At 42.0% G+C, this 14,033-nt stretch overlaps 1 pseudogene; it reads right to left on the bottom strand.

The window, feature by feature from the left end:
• Positions 1-479: 479 nt before the first annotated feature.
• LOC147462086 (uncharacterized) lies at positions 480-1,820 on the bottom strand (annotated as a pseudogene).
• Between the last annotated feature and the right edge of the window lie 12,213 nt (positions 1,821-14,033).

Here is a 14,033-nt window from a genome sequence, read left to right as displayed (position 1 = left end):
CATCACGCTTAGAGTGACTTTTGGCTAGAAAAGTACTCACTACATAGAACCAACATAGAGAAACATACCAATGAGGTTGGGTCATCAAAAAGACGTAGAAATCAAAGGGAAAATGCCAAAGTCAGAAAGGTGTACAAAAACTGCCAAACATACCAAAAAACAATGGTTTTACCCATCAAAAAATGTCCAAATTGGAAAAGATTAAAGATACAACACCTAAACATAGTATGCGACCAACTGCCAAGAGATTTGGTCCATCTATTTGCAGAACATGCCGGATCGTGATCCATCATTTTCAGCAAATTGAAATAAGGTTCATACTAGAGTGATAGCCTTTGTGTCAAGGATCCTAGTGGTGCTTTCCAGTTTGAATTTGGACAAATATAAGAGTGTCAACTAAACTGAAAAGTGTTTCAAAATCGATAAGGCGATCAAATCTAGTAAATTACATTGTAAATAGCCAGTGAATGTTGGATAAGTTACAAAAGGGGAAGATCTTGCCGGTAATTGATCTTCCTAAGTGCAATCAAGGCTACATTGTTGGAGTGAGTGGTAATGAAACATTGTTAGTCTTCATATATGGCAGCATAAAGGGTTGTTTGTAACTTGAGTCTCTTCTGAAAGCTTGAGACCTGCAAGCAATAAGCAAGTCATCGTATTCCATCTGCCATGTATCAAGGAAAGCATCGGTAGACTTCAATGGTTTCATTGTTAATTCATTCAATTGTTTGTGTAACAAAACACGTGAAACAACATTTTTCCTTTGATATTGTTGCTTCAATAGTTCCCACATCTCATGGGTGGTTTTGGACTGCCGAACCAATTGTAGTTGCTTATCCCCGAGATGGTGAATAATTCATGTGCGAGTTTCGAGATCCTTCTTTTTCCACGATGCTATCATGACTCACAGCTACTTGTCCTATAGGCACCATGACAGTGGCTGGGTTTGGTTCGGAACTATCAATGAAGCCAAGGTTTCCTTCTTTTGTCAAGGACAATTTGAAATGTGAGACTCCAAGGCAAATAGTTAGTGGCATTTAATTTTTCAATTTGATAGCATTTAAAATATGAAGAGGAGGAAGCAACATTATGTCTAAGGAGAAGTCCGGATCAACTCTTCAATAGTAGCACATAATAGCGGTTATTTGGTGCATGTGGACGTCTTCTCAATGCCCTATATTTGTATGATGTGAGCACATAATTGGCACAAGAGTTATGAGAGACAAAGACGAGGCACACAGGTAGTTTGAAGGATTGTATATTGACTCATTGGTGTGTTGTTACATAGGTGCTTCTCGACGTACACACCGTTACATTTGGGGTGTGTGTCTCATCAGTTCGACACACACTGTTTTAAATTTTGTAGTATTACCGTTTTTTTATTATAATTACAAGATGAGGTTGGCCGTCAGCACTATCTCACATGGGCATGGGCAGGAGGGGATCAATGCCCCACACTAAATTCTCGGAGCGCGGGCATTATGGACCGTCGATCTTGCGACGTGGCCGAAATTTACTAAATTGACCGGAATTTACACAGCGACTAGAAGAAACCCCTTTCCCTATGCTTTCAACAAGCACACGCAAGCAAGGTGGTTAAGGTGCAAAGGGAACGTCCTCGGTTCGAATCTGAGGGAGGGAGGGGAGGAGAACGGCCCGAATTTACAAGTTTTGTTGCACCCGACTTACATGTTTTTTCAAATTTGCACAAAGCGCATCAGACGTCTCAGATCGCACCCGATCCCCGGAATGGGCGTGGACCATTGATCCCCTCCTACCCATGCTCGTGTGAGATAGTGAGGAGGGAGGCCGGCTGCCATGGGGCTAGACCCTTGGGAATTTTCAAAAGGCCTAGCCGACGTGGCACGAGATCACAAATTACCAATACGAGAGATCACAGGCCACACGGTGACACTTGAGGCTGACTGTCGGCATCCTACAACAGCGGGCCAGTGGCGGCTGCAGCAGATGCCAAGTGCCCCATGCCTTTACTATGAGAGTGCCCCGCCGGCGGCACCACCACCGCTCACGGCAGTCTCGCTATTCGTGCTACAGGACTCAATAATGGTCAACCTCTTTTGGGCCACACCGCCCTCTCACACACGCACATTTATTCACATGCCATCATTTATACCTATCCAATGCTTCTCATGTGAGGGCCTTACTCTCGCTCTCTCTGCTTAACTGCTGCTTCTCTCTCTCTCTCGTCTCCATGACTAAAGCGGGCGCAGATCCCGGCCTTTTCGATAACCTCTGGTACTTCGATTCGGTGGTCCGCAAAACGCCGCCAATTAAGCGGGGGAAGAGCTCTGCAAAGCATTCCGTAGCCGTAGCGGCAGCCTCAGGCCCAGCAGCAGATGATGATACAGCAAGCGAATGCGAGAGCCAGCTGCCGCTGAGCACGGGAGGGGAACAGGGAGCTCCAATCTACTCGGCTAGCAGTGGCTATGGCAACGAAGGAGCTGCGGAATCGGGCTGCGAGAGCTGTATGAAGAGTACTAATGATCGAGATAGAGGTAGATATTGCCCGTCGATGTGCGAGCTGGTGGAAAAGATGGAGAAGGGCACGGGCGAGCTGTCGGCCAAAGAGCTGAGCCTGTGGATGCAGAAGCTGGGGCTGGAGTACACGGCCGACGGCGCCATGATCCGTCGCTCGCAGCCGGCCAGCGCTCACGATCGTGAGCTCATCTCGCAGCAGAAGCTCATGGACTTCTCTGAGTTCGTCTGCATCAACCGCTTCATCGAGGAAGAGCGCCACATGATTGATGACCCCCACTACCATAGCCATCCGCAGCAGGCCGACGACTCCAGCAGCTTCGACAGCGACGCCCACATGGCCTCCCTCTACGAGATCTTCCATCTCTTCGACAGAGATGACAATGGCCTCATCTCTCCCTCCGAGCTTCGCGCCGCCCTCGCCAAGCTGGGCCTGTGCAGAAACGGTTCGGGAAGATGATCATGTAAATTTTTCTCCTGGGTATCGTTTCTGTCATAGATCTGTTGACTATCGATAGACGAGGTTCCTGGATCTCTGTGCGAAGTTGGATCGAGCTGCGATCGCCTTACCACCAAGTCGATGACGAACTAAGCTGACAGTGGCCGGTGTCAGGCGATGTTCAGCCTTCATGTTGTGGATATCGATCATTAATGGTAATACATATTAATGGTCTCTTGCAAATTCTTAATCACAATACAAATTGTTTTGTGAGCGCCTGTGTAGATGGCATGGGTGGGTGCTTATTATGAGATCCTTTCCTACTTTCTTGGTGTGAACCGAAGAACTTGCACATTTTTCAGGTTTGTTCTTTCATAGTAATTATACTCTACTTCCATCCATTGTTTGGAAATCTTCATATTTTTGGCATACATTGTTCCCCTTTTTTTTTGGAGAGAGAGGAGAGGGGGGGCACTGTTTAATACGCATATTGAATGAAGTGCAAGCGGTGAGATCTACGGCATTGAAGTGAGGCACTGAACACATTTCTTACGAAACTTGGACACCGTCCGATTTGTCCTTAATTTCTTTTTTGGTCCGTGTTTACATTTGCCCCTATCCGAGTTCACATTATGAGGGAGTGGCTTTGCCTTGGGGACAAGCAACCTCAAGCGGGCGCGTGGTTAGAGCGTCGGGCTACGAACGAGGAGGTTTCGGGTTCGAGTTTTCGAAGGGGGAACGTAGGTCAATGCATTCTTAATCATATGTTCTCCTCAAGATCCCTCCAACGAGTTTTCATGCGTTGATCTCACCGTTCACACTTCATTCAATATCTGTGTTAGATAGTGATGTGTGTGTGGGCGGGTGTTCAACAAAATGGAAGCACTTATGGATGTGATCATAGCAATGAGATGAGAAAGCAGTGCAACTCGGTCAGAGAGCTCTTCAATATATGTACATAATCTGTTAATTACAAGGAAGTATTGGAGCTAGTGGCATCTTTGGGCATTTGGTAAAAGAAAGGTGTTGGTATGAAGAACTTTGGCCTTGGAATACATATACCTAGACAAGTGTGTGTGTGTGTGTGTGTGTGTGTGAGAGAGAGAGAGAGAGAGAGAGAGAGAGAGGAGGGGGTGTTTTACAGAAGCCCACTCTTCTAAACCTTGATCATTTTGTGAAGACATGTGGATTGGAATTGCCCAAACTACTTAAGTACACACATGCACACATTTAAGTAACATTATTAGGGGGGAGGGACTGTGCAATGACATTTTTGTAGCGCATGAGTCATTTTAAGCATCTCTATTTTCGCATTCACGATTCACCTAGAAACCTTTAATTTATAATTTTTAAAATATGACAAGCAATGCTCGCAAAAAACCTAGGTTTAGTGTAATCCCACCTATTAATTTTGTGATTTACTTCCCAATTTGAAAATCGAGGGTGAAGAAATCTACAATTTCTAGGTTTTACATGCAGAAACCTTCAAATTTACCTCTCAAATTTAGTCAATTTACCTCTTAAATTTTTGTGTGTTTCATGCAAAAACCTTCAAATTTAGTCAATCTACCTCATATGTAGGTTTGTCAAGTAGTTAATCTCGATCGAGCTTCTTATTCTCAAGTGCAATATTCTTATTCTTATTCCCCAATGGCATCCCCTCTTATACATGTCCCCATGATAAAATGGTTAATTGAGGTCCCTCATACTCAAAACTTTTGTTGAAGTAATGGTCACTGAGTTTTTTAAAACCTGTCCATTGGGACTCTCCCCAAGTAATGGTTTTTTACTTTGAGCTTATTGGTTGGTCAAAGTGATTGCAATCTTCACACCTATGTACAGTGGAACTCACTAAATCGACGAATCTGTGTTTGTAGGTGTGTGATATGTAAGTATCAAGTGATGGTTGTACAGATGTAGCAATTGTTCAGAAATCCATTAACACTCTTCCAAATAATGATTTTTATATTTTACCAAATATCTTTTGTACTGGTTTCCTGTGCAGGTAGTGGTCATGTTATGATCTAAAATTGTTTCAGGAGTCAGTATTTCTTTGTCGTTCTCAAGTAAGAGGGGGTCAGCTATGCAAGGAGTATTTGGAATAGGTTCCTCATGTGGTCTCAAAAAACTAACATGGAAGGAGTTGTGTATTTTTCCATGTGAGAGAATACCCAATCGGAACGCATTGTCCTTGATCTTTTGAAGGATTTTGAATGGGCCGTAAAATTTAAGGGCCAATTTTACTTTGGGATATTTTTCTACGCTTTTAAAGTGTCGTTTTCTATTCTAAGTCAAACAAGGTCGTTTTCTTTAAAAGGTGCAGGTCTTCGTTTCTTGTTGGCTTGTGCAGTGTATTTTTGTTGTGTTCGTTTAATGCAAGCTGTGGCTTCTTGTAAATTGTGTGTGTGGTCTCTTGCTGAAGTGTCAATCGCAGGGACATATGTGCTAATAGTGGAGACATGGACAGGGAGTTTTTTCCTGTAGATAATTTCAAAGGGTGCATGATTAGTGGAGGAGTGAGGTGTGTTATTGTAAGCAAATTAAAGCAAAGAGAGGTGTTGACAGTTGTCAAAATAACTAATATCTATTTTTCCTAAATGATTTTCTCATGTTAAATTGCTCATTTAATATGGGAAACCAGGGGAGAAAAAACTAGAATATTGGTTAAGCTGGTAAACCGGCCACAGTAGGGATCCAAAGGAGGGAAAGTAGGGATTCAAAGGGGGGGCCTTCTGCAAGAGAGCAATGTACAACAATGGGCTTCAAAGGCCCTAAGGTTCAGCCCATTAACACTTCCAAAATACTATGGTTCTTCCAAAAATTCATTGGTTGTGTCCAATGGTCCAACCCTAGGTAAAATTGGATTCTTGTGCGAGCCCTTTTAGTAGGGGATGAGAGAGAAACACACACACACACACACACACACACACTCTCAAGCTCCCTTTACACAAAGGGAATAGGGGACACATGTCAGCTCCTTAGCCTAATTGCCCCCAAGGTGCACTTAAATCCTATTGGATGGCCATAGAGGTGGACCAATGAGAATTAAGCTAGAGTATATTTAGTTTAATTCATTTTAAAACACTTGATAAAAGAACCAATAGGAGTCAAGCTCTCTAGAAGACTATTGGACAGTCTCCCAAGGGGTCCAATGAGCATTCAACAACCGAATGGCTTGCCTGATTCCTATTGGCCAGAAGACAAAGGGGTCCAATGAGTTGTTTCATTACATTAATTAAATACCTAAAGCTCTCACAAAAGGGAAAATGGAGACACATGTCAAAAGGCTATCACTTATGCTTCTCAATTATGATTGGCTAAGCTTTGCAAGGTCCAATGGGGTGCCAGCATGAGTAAAATCCAAGAGAGGTTGACCAAGAGAGAGAGGGGGTTGATTTTGGAAGGGCACTATCACACACACACACACACACACACACACACACACACACACAGAATCTCATGTATGAAGCAAAGAAGACTCTCTCTCCTTCTCAAGCTTTAATGGAAAGCTCATCATCTACTCTAAGCTTGTGAGAACGGAGGCGTACACCAACAACTCTTGGCTTTGTGATGCAAATCCAACCAAGAGCCAAGCTCCAATGCATGCTCTTCTCCTCTACCATGCTAATTACTAAGCTATGCTAAGCTATTATGAGTGATTATGGGAGGAGATATACCTATTTCTCGTAAGACTACACCTTCCTCTCAATCTACTCTCATACCCCGCAAGCTCTCACCATCTTCGAAGGTGTGTGAAGTCTTGGGTCTGAGACCGTGAGGGATTTTATGTTGTGTTTTATAAGTGTGTGCATGGTGCTTGAAGCTTCCATCCTATTGCACCAGCAAGTTATTGAAGGAACACAAAGTATTGTATTGTAAAATGTCTCCTTTGATGGGGGAAACCTATAATACAAAGCCTTTTGGAGGGGGGGACCAGATCCATGAAAATCTGGTCCTCAACTATTGTCAATAGCTTAATTTCTCTCTCTTTTGAAGTATTGTTTATGCCTATCTAACTAGGTGTTATGCTTTTTGTTGCTCTCTCAATCCAAGCACTCTTGCTATGCTCATTAGGAATGGATTCTAATGAAATGCTCACTATGTTTATGCTATTTTACGCTACACACAAGTTACTACGCCATTAAATGTTACATTGGTATCAGAGCACAAGGTTTCTCTTTTCTTGCTCAAGAAGGGAGGTCCTCAAGCTAGCTATAAATGGTTGGTATTATTAATTGCAATTGAGTAAGTAGAATAGGTATTTTTGAGCCTTGCAGTGTGCCTGCTTTGTGCAGATAACGGGGCATCACCATCAAGAGCTATGGTCTTAATACTGGAGTCCTATGGGGCTTGACAGGAGCTGGTGCTGTTTTGGTGTTGAAAGACCCTCTCTTCTATTTCTTGCAATTAATGATATTCGAGCCATGGGTATAGGAGCTTGAGTGCTTTTCTAAAGGGGTTAAGAGAAGCAGCAACTAGGGTTTGAAGTGCCAAAGTACACCTAAAAATATTATACCTAAACATTGTTAGAATGGCTGACAATAGTAAAGAGAGTGAAATTAATGTTGATAGCTTTGTTTTTGCTAATGAGCAGGCTACTCATGATGCCCTTATGGTTGTTAACTACCTTGTTTCTAGGCTTCAACAAGCTATGGGCAATTCATCCCTCCAAAGTGAAGTGCAACGGCAGCTTCGTGCTCATGGGATTCTCCAAACTCCCCACCATGAAGAGAAAGTACCTAGGAAGTCTCCTTGTGAGACTTACAAAAGAGGTCTCTCTCCGATTTGGGAAGAAGAAGAGGATCCATACGAAGGGCTCAAAAATTTACTTCTTGATGACGCATCTCCTTCCCAAAGGAGAACTCAAGAGCCCCACCAAAAGAACGAGAAATAAGTGAGTCTCCTGCCACCTCGACGGAGATGGCTCCACGAAGACGGCGAGAAAAACGCTCTCCATCACCTTCTAAACGGAGAAGACCATCACACACTTCTCCACACCATAATTCAAAGAGGGATGATAGAAAACAATAGAAATAAAAGACGAGAAAGAGGTCACCCTCTTCTCCATCTTCTTCATCCTCTTCCTCTTATGAAGAAAGTGATGATGCAGACAAGGAGGAACAAGGCAAGAAAAAGGCGAGAAAGAGGTCACCCTCTTCTCCATCTTCCTCAAATTCTTCATCTTTTGAAGAAAACGATGGTGCAATTTTTGAACCACCAAAAAGAAGAGGCCATAAGAAATCATATGCTGCGTGGACGAGGTCGTCCAAGCTCCAGAAGTACAAAGAGGGAGAAAAGAATATCTCTTTCCTACGATGGCACCTTTGGTGCTACGGACAAAGTCTTGGCATTCATCCAACAATTCGATGCGGCGTTTGGAGATGAGGGCTTCACGAGTCCTCTAAGCTACACCATGTAGCTATGCATTTTCAAAAGTCCGCCAGGCAATGGTGGTCTAGCCTACGGGCCAACGGTGAAGCCCCACAAACATGGAAAGCTTTAAGAGCTTCCAGCATGAAGCAGTTTTTGGCTACCGATGCCAAAGACAAAGTACTCACTGAATCGCGAAGCTTGAAGCTCTCTCCCTACGAATCTATTCACAAATATATAGGCAAGTTTTGGGACTTACATCTCAAAGCCACTGTCTTAAAAAACATGGATTTTGAAGAGCAAAATAAATAAATTTGTGCGGGCTTAACTGAAGATATGGCAGAGTATGTCAACTCGCAAAAGCCACGCACCATATCTGCGGTCATACACGAGACCATGGTGGCTTCATGAATCAATTTCCAAATAGGGGCTAAGAGAAATCTTAAGCCCACGGATGACAAGGGCCATAACAATGAGCCTAAGGGGAAGGACAATGTCCAAAGTATCCTAAAGGCAACGCCAACAACAACAAAGCTAAGGACAAGGGAGTTTATAAAGGCAAAAAAAAAACTCTCTTCTGAAGAGCTTGAGCGTTATCATAAAGATAATCCTTGTTTCAAGTGCGGGGAGCAAGGGCATGCTTATCGTGCTTGCCCCCACAAGAACATGTAAAACGAGCCTCCTAGAACTACCTTGGTCGAAATCCAAGAAGAGGAAGCTCACCACAAAGGATCTCCTCTATGCCACGTTTGGGGAAAGGTAAGAGAACATGATGCTTTTATTCTCTTTGACCCTGGTTCTACTCACAATTTCATATCCACAGAGTTGGCCACCAAGCTAGGCATCCAAGCATATGATGGGAGATGTCCTACCCGCCGATGGTGCTTTCAAGGGGCAAGAATCTTCAATCACTCCCTTAATTGGGAAATTGAGGCTCCATGTCCAAAGCTATGTGGACAAAGAGGACTTCTATATCTCTCGTCTCAAGCATGAGGATGTAATCCTAGGGGCACCATGGTTTGATCACTTGGCTGCCAATGTTAAATTCCCTAAAAGGAAAATCTACTTTAGGTTCAGGGGAAAAGATATGTACATATATGCCAAAGAGTTGGGTACCACCATACCCATTGTACATATACAAACTTTCAATAAGTCAATAAAGAGCTCTATTTCCCTGTACATGATTTTTGTTAAAGATTCTCAAAATGAACCTAATGCTTTAGCAAAAGAAAATATAAATAATCACAAGGAATTAGAGTTATCCAATTTTCTCAAGAGATTTCAAGATGTTTTTATTAATGAGATCCCTTGTGAACTACCTCCTAAATGAGGCAATGATGACCATGCAATTGAACTTCTTCCAGGAAGTTCACTGCCTAATAGACTTCCTTATAGAGTTTCTCAAGCAAGTTAGTTGACAAGGGCATCGTTAGGCCTAGCTCATCTCCATTTTGATCACCCGTATTATTAGTGCAAAAGAAAAATGGCAGATACCATATGTGTGTCAACTATAGAGCACTAAATAGGATCACTATCAAGAATAGGGTTCCCGTTCCACAAGTAGAAGACCTATTTGATAAGCTACAAGGGTCAACCTACTTCAGTGGAATTGACCTACAAAGTGGCTACCATCAAATAAGGATAGTTGATCAAGACATTGTAAAGACCGCATTTCGCACTAGGTTTGGTCTTTACGAGTACATTGTCATGCCTTTTGGTTTGACCAATGCACTAGCCACATTTAACCGCTTGATGGAGAAGCTATTCAGGCCTCACCAAACCTTTACTGGAGTGTTCTTGATGACATTATCATCTACTCTGATTCATTAGACGAACACTTCTTGCAAGGTCTATGTGCTTGTGTGTGGCTTGGTTTGCATTTTGTGTGCGCTTACCCAAATTTTGGGGTTGCGAGAAGAAGAAGAAGAAGAAGAAGAAGAAGAAGAAGAAGAAGAAGAAGAAGATGTGAGTTTTAACGTCGAAGCCCAAGAGAGGATTGCAGCTTCTACGTATGAACGAGCTCCTGTAGGACTCGATTGACTTGGTAGAGGGTCGCCTCCACACCAGAGGCACTCATCACAGCTTAAGACATGCAAGAGCATGTTGAGAAACTCCTCTCTGAATTAGACGTCTGTGGTGTCAAAAGCAGCTACCCTCCGTTCATCACCACCCTGCCATCAAGGCCGTGGCTTCCGCCATCTGTCAGTGTAATGAGAGTTGATAATGTGCAACATCTTGAGTCTCCAGCTGCATTAGCACCTCACTATCTAGTTGCGAGCATGTGCACGAGCTCACAGTCCGTCTGTGCGCGCGCGGACGGTCTGCGAACTTTTGATAAGCGTCCATTTGCTTTCAATTTTTTTTACCAAAATACCTTTAAAATTGAATATTTTTTAGGGGGATCTCATGTTTCCTATGGATTGTGTCCATTTGCTATCAAATAGTCATCAAAGTACCCTTAGAAATTGAAGATTGTGTAGAGGAAGAGCTCAAAATCCGTCCGCGTGCGCGTGGACGAACTGTGAGCTCTCAACGATGCACCGAGTGAAAAATCTTTTTTAAAATTGTGAGAGTGATTGCAAGAAGACCAACAAACACATTTTATAATAACATTTGGGGACTTATTGCAAAGGGAAAATTCCCAAAATACCCCTCAAATTCCAAAAATTCTCATAATATCCATAGTATTTTTCCAAAAATTCTCAAAATGCCCCTAAAAACTCCCAAATTTTCCAGAATACCCCTATAACTCTCATAGACATCTCCAAACACTCTTCTTTCTGGAGCTCTCATAAGTTACCCCTCAACCGAAGATGACAAAACTACAATTTGGATGGCACTGTGGGCTCTTAGACTAAAATGAATTATTATGAGTAGACAAAAATACCTCTATTTGTGAGCTCGCTTATGAAAATTTATATAAATATGACATTGAAGATGGATCTCTATTGTCAAAAAGACACAAAATTTGGAGCAATGCATTAAAATTGATAAAGGGTATTTTGAAAAAAATTGAATTTTGAGAGATATTTTGGGAACTATCCACATAACCCGTAAGCACTTGTCTACTGTAGATATGTAGATCTTTGACTATCCACATAACCCGTAAGCACTTGTCTACTGTACCTTTTAGATATCTGAAGATGTGCTTCACTAATTGCCAGTTCTTTCTACCAAGATTTCCCATAATCTACTAACCACTCCCACTACAAAAGCAATGTCTGATCTTGTGGCTATCATGGTGTACAAAAGACTGCCTACTACTAAAGAATATAGCACCTTGGCCATTTTGCTTTCTTAGCATTAGACTTGGGAGCATTGTTCTTGCTAATACTTTCATATACCTACATTGGATTACTCACCTCCCCCTTGCATATTAAAACATTGCAAGGCTTTGTGGATATACTCTCTAGCATTCCACATTTTTTATCCCTCTTGATACACTTACCAAGAAAGTGGATTGCATCTCCCAAATCCCTCATAGAAAACCGTTTTAAGTGACTTTTTCAAGATGGAAATCTTGTCTTTAGACTTCTCAAAAATAAGCATATCATCGACATAAAGTATCAAGACAATAAGTGAACCATTTTTCAACTTAGGGCATACAAGTAGTGGTCTTCTTGGCTCCTTTCATACTCTTGGGAATACAGGTACTTTACAAAATTCATGTAGCACTACCTTGAGCCTTGTTCTAGGCCATACAGTACCTCACACAATCTACACACCAGTTTTAGGCCATACAATGCCTCATGCAATCTATACACCAGCTTTTCCCTCATAGGGTTCTCAAGTTTGTCTTTAAAAGCCTCTCGCTATTTCATGTAGACATCCTCATCAAGATTCCCATTATGAATTGCCATCTTCACATCCCTAGTCCAGGCACAAGATGGAATTCAGCCATCTAAACCAATGGAGAAAAGTTTATTCAAAATCCATGCCTTTCTTTTGCTTGAAACCCTCAGGAAGCAATATAGCCTTGTACTTAGGCTCATGATCCTCTTTTGTGTACTTCTTCTTGTACACCCATTCGCAAGGCAAAGCTTGTTTGCCCTCTAGCAACTTTTTCAATTCCCAAGCCTCATTTTCCATAATTGAGCTATACTTAGATTGCATTGCCTACTTCCACTTCACGCTATCTTCCATCTCAATAGCCTCTTGGTAGCACGTGGTCTCTCCACAATCCATGAAAAATAGATAGTCTAATCCTGATTGAAACCACTTTGGGGAATAAGATACACATGTAGATCTCCTTACTACTTGACTGTTGGACTTTGCTCTCTCAGGAGCATCACTAGCTCTCTCTAGAGCACTACCAGAGGTAGGTAAATCACTAGTAAACTGACCTATTTGCATAACTCGACTTGAGGCTACGTACTTGAATCTCACTCTGCAATACTCAACCTCTTTCATGAGTTGTCTATGTATATTTGATTGTTTAAGATTACTTGAGTGCTAGAAATAACTCTCTGAGATTCCGGTTACCAAAGAAAACAACCCAGCTCTGCATCTGCACCATAGCCAATGAAGATGCATTTGTGTGACTTGGGCTCTAACTTCTTTTTGAGATCTTTAGGCACAAGTGAGAATGACTCACCCAAACACACACAATCTATCATAATTAGGCTTCTTGCCTATCCATATCTCTCGCAAAATCTTGTAGTTCAATGGTGTACTATGTAACCTATTGATTATATGCACAGCTATCATAATAGCCTCTCCCCAAAAATATTGAGGTAAATTTGCCATAGATAGCATGAAAGTGATCCTCTCTTGAACAATCCTATTCATGCTCTAAAAAACAACTCTATTCCAAGTAGGTATGTATGGCGTAGTAAACTACCTCCTAATGCCTTGTTTACTACAAATCCTTAAATTCAGAGGATACATATTCTCCCCCCGTTGTCAGTATTTAAGGCCTTCAACTTCTTGCCTGACTGGTTTTTGGCCATAGCTAGGAACTTCTAGAAGGCACTAAAGACTTTGCCTTTCCTCTTCAAGAGGTAGACCCATACCTTTTAAGCCCCTAGTGAGTAGATTCATCTATGAAATTTAGGAAATATAATCCTCCCCTAGAGACTTATGTGGTATAGAAAAACCATGAACCAAGTCTAGAGGATTCCCTAGCCCTCAATCTAATGGCAATTAGGTAAGCCTAGTTTGTTTCCCATATATGCAATGCTCACACAAACTAAAGTTGAATAGTTTAACATAGGGATATAGCCAGAATGTTGTAAATTATTCATTCCCTTGTGACTCATATTACCAAGTTGGCTATGCCACAACTCAGTAGAAGGCACCTCGACTACATAGATAGAGTTCTCTTTCACAAGAGAGATATACAAGAAAAACTTTTGGCCTTTGAGTATGACCAAGTTACCTTTTTTATTCATCCAAGAACCATTGCCAAGTGACTGTCATGTATCCAATATTATCAAGCTGTTCTAAGAAACAAAATCTCAATTAGCTTTGGCACATGTCTAATAGATCAGACCATCAAACTTCACATCTCTATTGCCACATATCTCAAGCTGATGAGAATCACCTATCTTAATTGAACCATGTGTACAAGCATAGCTGGAGAACCACTCTGTGAGGAGTAACATGAAAACTGGCACCAGAGTCAATAATCCAATTGAGCACATAGCATTCATCAAGAGTCAGCAGGGAGCTAGCGATGCCCGTGGACTCAAATTAAAGGTGTTACTTTGCCTTACTGGTCATTTGACAC

This window comes from Adiantum capillus-veneris, chromosome 3, assembly GCF_014529385.1.
Source record: "Adiantum capillus-veneris isolate H3 chromosome 3, ASM1452938v2, whole genome shotgun sequence".
NCBI lineage: Eukaryota > Viridiplantae > Streptophyta > Polypodiopsida > Polypodiales > Pteridaceae > Adiantum > Adiantum capillus-veneris.
This window is presented reverse-complemented; position numbering and strand designations above follow the sequence as displayed.